This window comes from Apodemus sylvaticus, chromosome 16, assembly GCF_947179515.1.
Source record: "Apodemus sylvaticus chromosome 16, mApoSyl1.1, whole genome shotgun sequence".
Lineage (NCBI taxonomy): Eukaryota > Metazoa > Chordata > Mammalia > Rodentia > Muridae > Apodemus > Apodemus sylvaticus.
In genome coordinates, this window is record NC_067487.1 from 46,633,611 (window position 1) to 46,650,513 (window position 16,903).

A 16,903-nucleotide genomic window follows, 5' to 3' on the forward strand; every position below is an offset into this window, starting at 1 on the left:
ATAACGTCAGGCACATTTTCCTCCTGTTATTTCTTTCAAAGCTCACTCACCACTTGCCTGAGTTTGAGCTGGCACGGCTGCCTGCAGTGATACGCAAGTATTTAGCCCAGTGGCTTTGTCTTAAACAGCACAGTTCCTAAGAAGCGCTTGGTCAACCAACACACACACACCACCATCACCACCACCACCACCACCACCTCCTGCCCCACTCCATCACTTGCACCTGCCCACTGTGAAGGTTTCAAAGGTGGTCACAACTGTACAGGAAGGTCAGAGGCTGAATGTACCATTCCACCCGTACCCTGCATCTAGCTAGCCTCAGCTAGAACGCAAAGCACTGTCCATCTGGTTCCATGATGGCTGTGGTTCTCAGCTAAGTCTGTTGGCAATTGTAGGGTCCTTGAAGAGCCCCCATCCCCAAACTCAAGAAGGAAGTCCAAAGCAATGCCTCGTGCACCATTGTGACCAAGTTCATCCACACCTGACCACAGAAAACCAAATCACATTATTGAGCCTGGCCACTCTGCATTGCCAGGATCTCATAAAAGCACAGAATCACAATTGTACTGTGAACTTTTGGCCTGAAGTGACTTCCCTTCAGCCTTCCTGACCAGAACCATATGAATGCTACTTAATACCCCCCAAAAAATGGTCTAGAACCACACAACAGGGTGCCTTTTGTACTAGAAACTCAAAACCTCTTTGTAATGAATGGCAGCCTCCTGAGCCACACCCACAGGAAGTGAGGACTTATCTCCTGGGGCAGATGCCTGGTGGCAAATACAGTTTTCCTTGGTTTTTGCAGGTTGTGTTATATGGTCAAACCGCTTCCCCCAGCACTGTTTCTGTTTGTTCTGGTTTTAGGAGTCATTATAAATGGCTGTTAACTATAACTGGTAACTGTTTGCTGTACCTAAAGGCCTTCCCACCTTCTAAACGGGAGCATCTAGACAATGGTCCATCTCTTCTAAGCATTGGAGAAGTCAGGAGAGGGCACACACAGGCTGCTGCTGGCCTTGAGTAATGACTCCGTTGAGGATTTCGGTGCTTAAGGCCACAAAGTACATCACCCTTGTACAAGGCATTTACTTTTTTTTTTTTTTTAAGATTATTAAAAACCTTCCTTTAATCAAGGCTTGTAACATGGAAGAGATTTGTCAGATAAAATGGAAAGTTTCCAATACATTGAAATATAAATCCATAAGTCATCATAAATACAATACCCAGTAGCAAAAACCACAACAGCAAATTCCCACCATCCCTGTAACAGCCATGATCTGATTTCACACGCTTCTGACAGATGACAAATATGGCCTGCTGGATACGGAGCACACTAGGGCTTTGAGATCACACTCATCTGACAGGGCTGTGGCATCAGTGGTTCAACTCCAGAAGCAAAGCAGGTACCAGCACATTCAAACAGTGTATCCTTTACGCAGCAAAGTGAGAACTAGGAAAGCAGCACAGTGACGCGATCAGAAAGATGGTAGGGAGTGAGGACGGCTGTGTAAATAAAGCTCCAGTTCGCCAGCTTCATTTCTTTGGCTATTTGGGCAGTGAACGCTGAAGCAGTAAAATGTGAAGATTCTAGATCGTGGATCATATAGTGAACCCATCCCTGACTCTGCTCAATGCCAAGATTTCTCCATTCAGATTCAGACATCAAACGGGTTTTAGGAACCAGCTTGGCTATGCCCTTGGGCACCATGACATGCCTGGCTGTAGTGCCCTTGCCGGCACTAACTGGTACTCAACTCCTCTTCATCATATTTGTTCGAGTGGATTTGTTTGTGTGGTGTGACTGCTCTGCTGGAGCATGCTCAGCCCTGCACCGCTGGCCTCCAGACAACTCTACTTTCATTCCTTTTATCTGTTCAATACTTGCTACCCTTTGGTCCAGATAACTTCAGATTAAGGATCTCTCACACGGCTTTTTGTCCTTGCCTTTTAAATGCCATTTGCCAAGACGTTGAAAGCACTTAGGAAAAACCTCAGCCACAGAACACCGTTTCTTATCTACCAACTAGCTCACATCTTCTCATTGTTCCTCTTCTCTGTTTTTATTTGGAATTTGGCATTTATTTTCAATAAGAATTGTCAATAGTTCTATGCTTTTCAATAATTCAAAACTTATTTTCAACATGAAAGTTTTGTTGGTATATGCTCTTTGTCTACAACTAATACGTTTTTTTTTCCTCTCACCATCTTAGTGTACTTTGCCACAATACTACCACAGAAAACCTCTCACAGTACAGGAGGCAAGAAATCGTCCATCAGATGCCCACATGGTCAGGCGCTGGAGAGCTCTCTGCTTTGGTTACAGCCCCTTTCATAGCTTCTAGTCACACAGCAGACTGTGAGACAGGAAGGAAGCCTTCGCACTGTTCTTCTGAGAGAGACTCATCTTCTGAAGGCCCCATCCTCACAACCTCACTTACACCTAAGCATCTCCAAATGGCCCGTCTCCAGCATCACCACACTGATAATTAAAGTTTTAGCATACAAATTCTTTAGGGGACAAACCTCAAACCACAGCACTTATTTTATGAGCCTTGAAATGAATCCACGTGCAGATTCTCTTCACCGAGTAAGCGGAGATGAACACCTGCAGGGGCTCAGGCCAAGGCTAAATGCTAGGTATTCAAGGATGAAAGCCCAGGAGGACTGTTACCGGCAGTCCTGGTATTCCCAGATCCTAGATGTAAATGACTGCGTACACCTCCATCCTCTGGGGGAGCATTCCAAGACCTTCAGTAAGTTTCTAAAACTTCAGATAATACCAAATCCTATATGCAGTATATTTATCTTATGCATACATTCTTATGTCAGTAGCAAGCAATTAATTACAGGTAATGAAACAGAATAACTCAATAGGATGACTTCACTAGAATAAAACCGCCCACATCAACTAGCTCTGCCCCTTTCAGTCCACTGTTAAAAATTACTTGAACATAGCAATGTAATATTGTGACAGTTGCTCTAACAACGAGAACCGCTAAGCTAAATGACCTTAGTAAGCAAGGAGCATACACAGCACACATACCAGACCTAAAGGGAATTCATACACTACCGGAGGGTGCGTGCGAGACAGCCCAGTAGCCATCTTGCTGCTCAGAAAAGCATGCAATTTAAACTTATTTCTGGAATTTTCCATTTAGTGTCTTTGGACTCACACTCTGCCATGTTGACTCACTGCAGCAGCCATGGAGATGTGTCAGTCAAACTTCCCTTCCACAGAAGCACAGTTGTCAGCTCCCAGCTGCCACACTTGGGGCTCACTACAACATTCATGCTGAGCTGTGTATCAGACAGGGCCTAGAGATAAGAGCTCTGAAGATGGGATTTTTTTTCCTACCAACACGGAACCTCTTCCACGGCTCTGCTCAGGGAGGCTCCACCTACCCAGCTTTTAACCTCCTCAGAACTGCATCTAGAATCTTATCTTCTCTACCCTTTCCTCCCCACTTTAATAGATGGCTGATGAACAGGGGTTCTCTCTGCTTCTGCTCATCCCAACTGTTGACTAGATCCGAAATGTGCCAACACGTTCAGGTGCTGAAGGTTTTAATTCCCAGCAGAAGGCATTATCCGTATGTTCAAGGAACTTTAGAAGGTGGAGCACCACAGAGGAAGTAAGTCACTCAATGGGGCAGTTTTTCCTCTTTTAAGATCTCGGATGTGTGGTCACTGTGATATGGTCACCATCATATGGTGACAGTGAAAACAAAACTAATAAGCTCTCCCCTTCACTCACCCACATACTCCTCCAACTCATTTTTGCAATGCCAAGCCCAAACTTGCTTCTAAACACTGCACACCAAATAATTCCAAATAAACAATGCCATCTTTCTGGGGACAAACACCTACCTGTGACATGCCACTAAGCAAAAGGTGGAATAACTTTAGTTCTCATAACGGAAAATTAACACTAAAAGAACTCACTTGAATACAATGGAACACTGAATATCCGTGTACGTGCCATGTGTCAGATGCTGTGCCACAGACCCCAGAGATATGAAGACAAACACAAGACACAAGACAGGCCCCTGTTCTCAAGGAAGTTGGGGACAGTCTGAGTTCTTATCTTTTCCTTGGACTTCTGCACTATTCATCTCAAACAATCTACTTAAGCTTTCTGGATACATTGATTCATCGTCTGTGAAACTTGGATGAGAAAACAAAATGACTTTGGGCAAATCTTGGGAAATTTTTACTTAAAACCATAATTTGACATTCAAAAGGAAATATAGTATCTCCTACCTACAGTCTCAGAACCCCCTCCTTGGACCTTCAGAGGGAAAATACCAAGACCATTTTGTCACTGAATCTTATTTTGTTTTCTAGACTTGTTTAATGGTTACCCTCAGAGATACTTCCTATATTCCTGAAGAAACAGGAGTGAGGTGATAATCAGTTCACCCAATCTCGTAACAACAAACAAATCCCCACTGGCTTCTTTCTTTGTTTTCTTATTGCTGCATTGTGAAATACAGAGTAAGAGGCATCGTTTATAGAATAGCATAAACTCTATACTCATTCCAGCCACTAAAGTAGGACATGATTGTAATGTTTAAAGCTAATTTCCTTCCATCCACTCTCAGTGTCTTGACCTTCTACTACTGATCATTTTAGTCTAGATGATTCTTCAGAGATTAACAGTTATACTGTGGAATCTGTAGCAGTCTCCTGGCTTAGACTCACTAGATGCCAATAGCCTCCATCATTACCCCAGGTTGTAACAACCAAAAGCCCCCCTATGTGTTGCTGTGGGTCCCCCTGTGGGGCAAAGTAGTGTTGAGAATTGCTGTCTCAGAAACAACCACAAGCCGAAGTTTTGCTTGACGTTCACAGAAATGAATTCATGTGCTTTGCTATGGCTTCTGCCAACACTGTTTGTGAAGATATACCCATGGTGTGCTGTGCCTCTGTTGCTGGAGGATACCCGACTGTCTTGATTTTAATGAGGATGGCTCCCACAGGCTCAGATGTTTGAATAACTGATCCCTACTTGGAGGACTGGTTTGGAAGGATTAGGAGGTGTGTCCTTGTTGAAGAAGGCACATCACTGTGGCCAGGCTTTGAGGTTTCAAAAGCCCACACCATTCCCAGTTAGTGCTCTCTGCTTCCTGCTTACTCATCAAGACATGAGCTCTCAGCTACTGATCCAGTGCCTGCTGCCCACCTCCATGCCCCACCACTGTGATGGCCATGAGCTCTCTCCTCTGGGACTGTGAGCCCAAAGCAGACATTTTCTTTTATCAGCTGGCTTAGTCACGGTGTTTCATCACAGCAACAGATAAACCACTACTGCAAAGTCCATGGTTTATTTAATCCAGGTTATTACTGACAGATATTTATAAACTTTTGATTCTTTTCATCTATGAATACTTCTGCCACAACTACTCCCAACCTTGTAATTAGATCATTTCTTTAAGGTTTATATACTTAAGAGCAGAATTACTTACAGGAGATGTTCACGTTAGACCGTATTATGTTCCAAAACTAGGCAGTGGGGGACAATTCCCAGTACGCCACGTGATCTACAACACTTAGTCAGTCACATACTAATTCTTTTCATGGCATCTGGCACTATGGAAATATACTACCATATGTTTATATGGTAGAAATGGTGTTTACCACTTCTACAAACAGCTTATGAGATCTGGCCATATTCAGGCATGCTATGTGTGGCTAAAATGAGAATGTGAGATTACAATTAAATGTCCTTACCAGAGCTGGAGAGATGGCTCAGTGGTTAAGAGCACTGACTGTTCTTCCAGAGGTCCTGAATTCGATTTCCAGCAACCACATGGTGGCTCACAACCATCTATAATGGGATCCAATGCCCTCTTCTGATGTGTCTGAAGACAGCTACATCTTCAGGTGGATTTCTGATTTCGAGGCCAGCCTGGTCTACAGAGTGAGTTCCAGGACAGCCAAGGCTACACAGAGAAACCCTGTCTCAAAAAACCAATACATTAAGTAAGTAAGTAAATAAATAAATAAATAAATAAATAGAAATTTTTTAAAATGTCCTTACCAAAGAATTGCCTCTGCTTCCCTCCCTGTTATTTTATTTAAAGAAAATATTCTCTATTTTGACATGGGCTTTGTGAGCAAGTTGTTGAATTTCTTCCATCTACCTGCTTTTCCCTAGGCTAGATGACAGAAGACAAGGACAATAAAACACAATAAATACCATGTTGTCGTGGAGCTTAACATAGACATTCCATTCGCAGCTGCAAACGTATCATTTAAAGAATGTGACTTACAGTGTTTGAGTTACATTTTGTTTTAGGCATGTTCATAAGCAATTTCAATGATAAGAGTCTTTGATATGGTTTTTTAGTGTATGTATGTACAGATGTACCACATGGGTGTGTGCACATGTGAGTATGGATGTGAACATGTACGTGCGGAACACAAAGCAGTCAGAGGTTGGTGTCAGGTGTCTTCACCATAGTGCTCCATCCTTTTTTTTTTTTTTTTTTTTTAACATTCACTGCCCTGAAGTAGAGGTTGTGTTGTTTTGTTTTTAAGATTTACTCATTTTTATTTGATGGACACTGCCTACATGTATATCTGTATGTCATGTACATGTAGTAGCTGTGAAGGCCAGAAGGGGGTGCTGGAACTCCCTGTGACTGGAATTACAGACTGTGAGCCACCAAGTATGTGGGTGCTGGGACTTGAACTTGGGTCCTCTGGAAGATCAGCCAGTGTTCCTAACCACTGAACCATCTCATTTCATTTCATCTCGTCTCTCATTCCCCCATCTTATTTTTTGAGACCAGGTCCCCTTCCCTGACCCTGATGAGTGCTGACTGGCTCGGCAGGCCATAAGCCTCTCTTCCCTCAGCGCTGAGATTACAGATACCCAAAGCCACGCCTGGTTTTTAATGTAAGTTCTGGAGACCTGAACTTGGGTCCCTCATACTTGTGCAACAGTCACTGGACAGAATGAGCCATCGTCTCTCGAGCCTCTTGGATACCATTTTAATTAGCACTTGTTTAGTTCAATTTTTATTACAACATAAATGCCCACCATCCTTGAAATAGACAGAAAGGAAACCAGCACAAAGAGAGAAACGCTCATATAGACAATGCATTGAATAGGCTCAAGTTTGAGAGGCTGAGTTCTTGACACTAAGGAAGTTCTGGGCTTAGAATGCATAGACTCAGTCCCAAATCAAGACTAAGTTCCTAAAACTCATGTCCACTCACAACCTGTGAACACTGAACATGAATACACTGGATGCCCTGACTTTCTTTAGCCGGCTATTTTTAGCACACTAAAATGGTACATAGTCAAAACAACCCTAGCTTTATACAGTCTATTGTTACCCATCTAATGTTTCTATTATGGCTTACTGTTGTCAAGTGTAAGCTTCTCCACAGACTTATGATGCCACAAATCTCAGCATGGGTGGTTTTATGTGTTGTGCCAAAGAAGACAGCAGGTAGAGGATTCCCCAGATTCCCATGGTAGTAAAAAGATGGCGTTTAAAAAATGATTCATTTTGAAGGCCAATCAGTCATGCCAAGCTCATTCTATCAAAGAATCCCATCTCTTCAGACAATATTCACAGGACGCTGAATAGGCGGTATGAGAGGAAGTTAGCCAGAAAAAGACTGGGAAAGCCCAAGGCTACTTGCACAGACTTTAAAATAAACAGAATAGAAAGTCAGACCAAGGAGATTACTCGATGGATAAAGTTATTAACGTAACAAAACACTCCAAGCATTCCAATCACTCACTGGTCCTATAATGAAAATAAAATGGCAGATCATTTAATGTTAGCAATCACTTAATATTAGGATCTCATTGCCTTAACTGGAATACTATGAGAGTTATTATTAGTGAATGCAGGGCTGAATTATCCTGGGACAATGCCACTGGTTGTCTCAATCCAGGAAGCCGAAAAGGCTCATAAACTTGGCCAACATCCATTCTTTCCATCTATCTTTGGAAATTATTCAGCGCTACACCTTCGTAACATAACAGTTATTTAATAACTTTTTCTCTGTAAAACGGAAAAGGTTTTCTTTTTCCCAAGTGAAAAATATTAATTGTATCCCACCCAAATAAAAGACTGTTTGGCAGCGTTCCTTGCAAGCAGGCGTCATGTGACTAATCCTGGAAATGAACTATAAGTGAGAGATGAAGAGGAAAATTCCTCTCTGACCTCTCCCGGAACCCTTTTCTCTTCTGTCCTACTCTGCTCTCTGTAACTGAGTTCACTCTCTGGTGACAATCCCGACCTGCCATGGGCACACAGAGAGTGGCAGGCACTTGAAGATGAGCCAGCCGGAAGATGACAATGACAGGAGCTGCTATGCCTTCACCACACACACACACACACACACACACACACACACACGCACACACACACCACATACACCAGCCCCCAGTGTGGCTAAACACTGAATCCCCAGAAATATCTAGGAGGGTGACAGAATCATCTGGTAGGTGGAGCCTTACAGGAGGAAGTTCATCACAGGGTCAGGCTTTGAGGGTTTACAGCACAGCTCTCCTTTCGTTTCTGCTTCCTGTGTGTGATAAAAATGTAATCGGCCAGAGCCCTACTCCCACGGCTACCTTTCCTTGACCGCAGCCATGCCTTCCCCACCGTAAGGGATGCTGACTCCATCCCTTTAGAACCTTAAGTCAAAGTAAAGTAAAGCCCTTGCTTCCTCAACTTGCTTTTTATCCGAGTCTTTTATCATACCAACTGAAACGTTACAAGTGTGCCCCCAAACCACAAGACTGTAACATTTACATTGGCCTGTAAACTCTCGAAGGGCTTTGACTTTTAGGGAGAAATATTTCATCTTCAGTCATGAGAACCTACTCTCTATCCCTTCCTACTCTCTATCCCGACCCCCAAAAGTTCAAGTGCTGCTAGTGAGGCTGCCAAAAACTACTACAAAAACCTCAACATACTTCAAGTAACATTTCCCTGAATAACTGCACTACTTCCTCCTCCCCTCCCTCCAACCTCTAATCCTTACAAATACTGCCAAACCCTTGAACATCCCACAGCAGCCAGACTCCAAATTCATGCTAACAATCGTATTCTCAGGATGGCCTCTTCCCTCTAATTAGTGAGAGGTGGGTAGAAAGGAGCACTTGGAAGCCAAGCATCCTTTAATCGTGGCATAGGAACTGTTAGCAAATTTAACATGATTATACTTCGTATTCTGTCCCCGGCTCTGGAGCATTTACAAAACCCTATTTTTACTGTAAATTTCTAGAAGAGAAGACAGAGCTCAGAGTGAAGGATGCCCAGGAAGTTATTTCCAATTGGAGACTAAATAGTCAGATAAACTGTGACCCAGGAGCCTCAAAGTCGCCACTCACAAATCTGCACCTGGACTGGTCAGAAGAACTAACGAACATTATTTCAAAACCAATCACATCCTCTTTGCTATCTAATTCAAGGAACATGTTGGGGAGGTGGCGGGGGACAACAAGTTGTCAAAAACAAACCCCAGATGGGTTAAAATATGTTAACAGAAGTCTACTTTTAAAAGTGTATAAAAGAGAAAAACAAGAAAAAAAATCTGCTTTAAAATTGCTGTGATTAATCTTACAATTGTTTTCGTAAGAAATTTCAAAGGTAACTATGAAAATAATGGAAGTGGGGGGAACCTCTCAACAAGATGGTAGAAAACAAAAGCCATTTGTCATATAGTGTAAAATCAACCTGATTTTAAGGTATTTCTGTTCTCTCAGGGGGTGAGAAAAAAGTGTTTTTTCTAAGAGAGCTCCTTTGTAAATGCTTAACATGATGGCCAATTCCAGTTTTGATGTCCTATGCAGTCCTTCGTCTTGATATAAAGCAAGAAGTCCTTCCTTTATCGTCCCCTCTATAATTTTGCTCGATGTGATAATACAAAGTTAACAGAGCCGAGCCCAGAGTCCTGGGAATAAGATGGGAAAACTGGTAAAACAAGGAAGAGGGAGGAGCAAGATGCATCTTGGAATAAGGCCCAGGCCCGGGACACCTGTTTCCAAATCCAGTGACCTGACTAGGCATTTCCTCACATCAGCACCTCTTCATAGATGGGACGGAAGCAAAGATTCAGGGCGTGGCATGAAGACTGGAGAGCGAAGACCCAAGGCTGCTTCCAGGGTACACGGGAAGCTCTGCAGAAGTGTGTGGGCAGCACTCCTGAGCAAAAAGGTCTATCTGCCTTTCCTCAGGCACTACCAGAACCTGGAAAGGCCACCTACGTTAGAACTGGTATGGCCTCCTGTTGGAGCTGTTAGTGCAAACATTAACAGCGCATTGCAGACTCCCAGAGTGCACTCAGAAGCTTTTTCCTCACATGGAAAAATAACTTAAAAAAAAAAAAAAAAGCCTTACTACAAAATAAAATCAGGCCTTCTTGGCAAATCGTGGAGCCTTGTTCCTTGGTCTGTATTCCATGGTTTCTTCAAATGGGAAAAGGGATGACGGTGATCTGCCTGAAGAAAGCATAACCAACACCACTCCTAACTGGCCTCTGGATGCTTTCTAAGATGGCTTTAGTGGTAAAAAGACTACCAGAGTGTTGAGGTTTGGTCTGTGACTACAGACTATGGTTAATGCTACACACTTGCCCAAAGACCAAGTGACGCTCTGTGCCCTTGATCCTTAATTTAAAACTATTGGTTGAATAAAGACACCAACAGCCTATAGCTGGGAAGAAGAGAAGTGGGTGGAGTTTCAGTTCCAGGGCTTGGGTCAGAGGAGGCAAGACCACGAGAGAAGAGTGGAAGACGGAGAGAAGAGAAAACACCATGGGGTAGGTGAGTCGTGAAAACATGGCTATGAGGGCTTGGCATTAAGAGCAGCCCAGGCAAAACACAGCAAGTTATAAATCAGGGCTATTGATAGGGAAATAGATAGCAATAGCTTAGAGGGTAGATATCTGCCCAGCTCCAGTGCTCTGAAGGTTTATTATAAATATAAATGTTATGTGTCTTGTATCTGGAAATTGAATGACCAAGGGAGGGGTAGAAACCCCCACTTGAGATTAAATATTTTCATTAACACTAGCACCCTAAGAGTAAAAAATCTATACTTTTTAAGAAATGTACAGCTGGGACCAGGGACTTGAAATCACTGACCTCTCTGTAAAATTAATCAAGACTTAAAAGGTATTCTATCAGAAATAATCTCAGATATGAAAAGTCATCTAGCAACATAACCCAACAAAGACAAATATCATATTAGAAGTATGGACTTCACTACTTCAAGCAAGACACCACAAAAAATTCCACCCACTACACACACACAAAAAAAAAAAAAAGTCAATTTTGGCTGAAATTCTTACCTTCTGTGGAAGACAAGAATAGCTCTGAAAATTCGGAGCTTAAAGAACAGAGAAAAAGGAAAGGTAGATTTTAATTTAGCAAAAAATAAATAATTAGTAGTAACTGCCTTGAAAATATATTCCTTCCATGTCTGGTAGGACTCGAGGCTAAACATTCAACACAAGAAGAAAATTGGGAGGAAAGAAATGTCTATAGAGCCCCTCATGTGGCATTCAATTTCAGGCAGTACTAAGTATAAAACAATATGGGCAAACAAACTCTGGTGCCATTGTTCTTCCAGCTCTGAACAAAGAAACAATTTACAACTCTTATGACAGGTGTAACACATCAGTGTCTAGCCAGAGCTTCATGCACAAGGGACTTCAGAGACACAGCCGGAACACTGAACCCACAGTTACAGGTATCAGGAGACTTTCTAGTCTACTGCATGAACACTTAAAACATTGGGAGGTGGAACAGGGTGCAAGGGGGACCAGACAAAAATGACAGGCTCTGCAGGCACAGGGGAGCTGATGACCACGCCCTGTATCCCTCCTAACCCGCTGAACGCCCAGGTTTCTCTTGACTTCAGGTACTGATCATTGTTAACTGTGAACAGACTACCTGACAGGTAAGGTTAATCTAGCAAGCATCCTCCTTAGCAGGTCACTATTCTGCTGTTCCTTGGCCCACAAGCAGGTCACTGTTCCTGCTAAGCTGCTAATATCCAGAATGCAAACCAGAAGGAAAGACAACAACATTCTTTCTCTCTAGATCGAAACATAAGTGCCAGAAACTAACACGTGGAAAGAACGTGCCAAGTTCTTATTTCTAAAGAATAGAACAGAGGGGTGTGTGTGTGTGTGTGTGTGTGTGTGTGTGTTCATGTGTATAGGGGTGTATATGCATGCAGGTTGGCGAGTATATTTGTACTTATGCACACAGAGAACTGAAGTTGACATCAGATGTCTTCTCAACCACTTCGCACTTTATTTATTAAAGCAGTGTCTCTCCTTGAACCTAGAGCTGACCCGTTTCAACTAAGTTACTTGCTCTAGGGACTTGCTCTAGGGACACTTTCTGTGTGCTAAGATTGCCAGCACACCGCAAAGCCAATGCAGCTGTTGCATGGTTTCCAGGGATCCAAACTCCCAGCCTTGTACTCGTATACTCTACCCACTGAACCATTTCCCAGGTCTTGGAGCTGAGGAAAGTGGGAAGCCGGAAGCCTGACTTTAGGATGGTGGAAGGAACTCCCCCTGAAGGAGCAGACTTTGCAAAGCCAGAGGGCCCAGCTCTCAACACTCTATCCAGAATCTGAGGCCAAGCTAGGAGGAAGAACTGGCCAAATGAAGAAAAGAGCTCTAGCTGGGAAGGAGGACCACACACAAGGAGGGAGGAGTGGGAATAACACTAAGCACGTGCTCCATAAGGACATTATTTCTATATTTGCCTAAAATTACATATCAAATATATGTGTATACATACACATGAATATAGTGTTTGTGTCCCAAATGAAGTCGCTCCACTTGGGGGTGACAATGCACTCCCCAATAACAGACACTATCTAACAAAACCCCCAGAAATGAGAAACTTCCTTCTGAGTTGTTGGTCAGGGTTGTCCAAGAGACTCCAAAAACAACAGGGGTTAGCCCTGTTGCCCGTGGTTACCTACCAGAGGTTAAAAGTGAGTCCCTAAGGCTAGAAATACTACATATTTGAGATAAAGGACTCACTCACAAGATTGGAGCTGCATATGACCTGAAAGCCTTTCTGAGGTTGAGCTTCCACAGTGCCAGAACTTGCTATGCAAACTGCCAAAGGAGAGAAGCTCTTACACCTATGAACCACAATGACGGGGATGCTGAGAGACCTTAAACTACAACAGCAGCACTGGCATCTCAGTGGGAACCAATGTTTGCCTGATCGTAAGGCCTGCTCAAGGCAAGGGAAGTCATGCCTGGTGCTAGAACCCTGACTCAGGGCTCGTGAGGCACGGATGTTGGAGAGGAACCTTCCGCCTCTACTTTACCACACCACCACAATGCCTTACAGCATTGTAAAGCTTAGCCTTATACCACAGTAAGTACAGCTCTTACCTCTCACCAACCCCTCCTTGAAGCAGAGACCATTTCAGAAAATCAAAACTGGTCAAAATGCAGATGCCAACTGATCATGGGTGTCAGCCCCAATTAATATATTTACCCTACACCTCCTGGACCTAAGGCTCAGGGAACACCATGGGGCGTAAGGGGAGTTCTATGAGCTGCAGGACCAATTCTGTCGTGAGACTGTCCTCTGCAGAAACAAGACCTAAAAGGTGACAACACCAACAGATGTGCTAACATGGGAAGGAGAAAACTCACAAGCTCCACCCCAGATAAAGAACTACAGGCAACCAATGCCTGCTGAGAGACAAGGAGAACTGGTCTTTCTCAGGGATGAACCTTAAGAGGTTATCCAACTCCAGATGGTCAGCGCTGAATCATAGATACATAAGCAACAGTAAATGGACTCAGAAAGATACACATGTTCGTGTGTGTGTGTGTCTGTGTGTGTCTGTGTGTGTCTGTGTGTGTCTGTGTGTCTGTAGGTGTGTGGTGCTGTATAATAATAGCAATGAAAGAAAAAGAATCCATCAATTTTCCATAAGAGATGTTGGAGAGAGGTGATGTGGGTTTGGAGAAAAGGAAGGGGAAAATGATATAATTATATATATTTTAATTAAGAATTTTAGAAAAGAATACAGGGAGAAAGGAAGGAAGGAAGTAGGTAGGTAAGAAACTATCACTGATCGCTAGCCAGATCTATTGTACTGTCCAGATGGGCAAAGCATTGCTTATAGACTGAAGAAGTGAGAATATAAGATTTAATCATTCGACATCACTCAATGTTCTAATTTTTAATGCTACTTAATATTTCATATCACTCATGACCAGGAGCCTTCAATTTCTTATGCACTGACCACTGGATACTAATGAGCATTACTCAGGAACATGGGGACAAAGATACTTAATTCTACAAAATATGGATTCAGCCTCCACTTTCTCCCCTGCACTCCCCTTTGTATAATTAACACAAATTTGAGCAATGGCTTCTTGGGGGGTATTTGTTCTGGTTTTTTTTGTTTTGGTTTTGAGAAAACTTAAGATATTATCATTTAAAGACTTTTGTTGGATTTTTGTTGAATTTTTTTGTTGAGCATAAAAGCTGTTATCAAGTCTATATTTAAACCCTTCTAACTAGTCCAATGGACAAGTCCTTTCTATGACATCGCTACTGCTTTCCTGGTCTATGGGGAAGGGGGAGGGGGAGACAATAAGTTCTAACACCGATTTCAAGAATCACAAATGTTATTATCACTTGCTTATAAATAAAACAATCTGGGGTTCTCTTGGTTTTCTGACATTGTTTATAAAAAAAAGAAGAAGAAGAAGAAGAAAAGGTTTGTTTTAGGTAACACAAATCTGGGCGTGATCTTGGAACAGTTACTCATCTTCCTGTCAATCATTGGCCCTTGTACCTGAAGAGAAAACTCATGCTCAACCTACTAATCCAACAGGGTCATGTAAGGTGACACCAGGGGCACAGCAAAGAGTTTCAGAACCAGTTCTCTGGACCACTCTCCAGCATGATACCACAGCTCCCATAATGTGTGTGAACAGCCACATCACTTGTTGAAGACAAGCATCCCCCAATCAATAGAGTCAGGGAATCTCTCGAGGCTTTGGTTACATACCCGGCTTCCCTGTGCCCAACTTGGGTTGTAAGACTTGCTTGCTTTGGCCTTGGGCATTGAGCCTACTTATTTCCCTCTCTTCTTCTTCCTCAGTCTTGTCAAATTTCTCCTCAGGCCCAGCCCTAAGATCTCCTGCCCAGTGGATGCCATCTCTCCCTCGTTTCCTTGCTGTCTGAATCCTGTGTCTTCAAAATGTGTCTATCCACTGGCCTTTACCCGATTCATGCATCATAAATACCAAAGGTAACACACTGACAGTCTAATGATGAAAGGCTGCGAGGCCATTGCCTGCATTTCTGACCACAGACGTCAGTAAACTTCTTAATCTGCCTTCCACCTGTCACCAGCCCCAGTCACTCTCAGGTCAGAAGATGGGATCAGAACTCGAACTTTTCCCACCCCCCCCCACCCCCACCATGTAAGCTCCTCCTTTCACGTGAACAGCAAGTATTTCTGAGGCAGAATTCCTTCCCGTTCAAGCATCCCCTTTAAGGTGAAAAAGAATACCTAATCAACTGCCGAGGTCAAACAGAAGCACCCAGCTCCCAGCACCCAGCTCCCAGCTCCCAGCACCCAGCACCCAGCTAACAAGGCGAGCCTTACCTTGCAAGCCATGACAGGGGTAGGAAGAATGACATTTAGAAAGGTTCTACCACATGCTGGGTGTTTCGACACTCATCCTGCCCTGGGTGAGAAGAACCTGAAGGTGCCCAAGGCCTGAACGAGAGGACGCACCTGTGGTTTCGAACTCTTCTCCCTAAAAGCATTTTTCAGAAGGCACTGTGAAACATGAGGAAGGCTTTTTAAATGAAAGTTGAATTCTCAGAGACTGAAATAAAGGCAAACACACACCCAAATGCTCTGTGTTTCAAACTTCAAGGCACTGGAAACCACCCCCACACTAGCTGGTGCTGCCTGAGGCGAGGGCAGGGTAGGAGGGTGTGCGCCTCTCTGTGAATCCTACTCTGCCTTGTGACCAAAGATTAACTTGAGATGGCACAGGGGGTGACTTTGCAATCTATCACATTGCTGTTGGAATCTTCTTTTTCCCTAGACTATGAGCCTTTAAGTCTCCACAGCCTACCATGTGGCAAGCGCACCAACACTGAGCCTTGTCCGGTTTTGTTTTTGTTTGTTTGTTTGTTTGTTTGTTTATTCCAGCACTGGGTATTGAACTTACAAATGCTGGGTAAGCACAGAACCAGTGAGCTGTATTTCCAGGCCCGGTTTTTACATCCTACTTCAGTTTCTGTGCTAATCTAAAACAACCTGTGTTTTGTGCTATGTGGGCCCCGCCCCCTGCCTCTACCCTCCCCGCCCTCTGTCCCTAGGCCCCTCCCATCCTGTCACTCACATCCTGACCCCACCCTGACCCTCAACCCTCCAGGTCATACAGAGGATTTGTTATTACATAGTGAACCAGGTCAGTCATGTGAACCAGGTCAGTCATGTAAACCGTTGTGAGTGCTGGAGCCTGCGGAAGGACGAGGACTCGCTGTGGGCACGTCTATGAGGGGCGGAGTCATGACGGGGGGCGGGCCTTCTTGCTTAGGGGGCGTGTCCTCAGGACGGGGCTGGGCGCCCACTGACCACAGAATTGAGTGCTGCTTCCTGTGGTTCCTGCTCTCCAAGGAGGATGTGACCACGCCCAACCCACCTAAAACCCCTCCCTGTGAGTCTCTATCTTAAAACACACACACACACACACACACACACACACTCTCTCTCTCTCTCTCTCTCTCTCTCTCTCTCTCTTTCAAACTACAGAAACAAAAACTCAATTCAGTGAGAAATCGCTGCAATATGGCTTCTCTTCTTCTAGTGATTGGGAAACTTCAATCTACAGACCAAATTTTGTCCTC

At 43.7% G+C, this 16,903-nt stretch overlaps 1 protein-coding gene and 1 pseudogene across 3 annotated transcripts in view; both read right to left on the reverse strand.

Annotated features, from left to right (window-relative positions):
• Arl15 (ADP ribosylation factor like GTPase 15) overlaps nucleotides 1-16,903 on the reverse strand; it is a 370,731-nt gene that overhangs the window by 338,103 nt on the left and 15,725 nt on the right. The gene's annotated exons all lie outside the window — the stretch shown is intronic.
• On the reverse strand, nucleotides 1,534-3,291 carry LOC127667078 (cyclin-dependent kinases regulatory subunit 1-like; annotated as a pseudogene).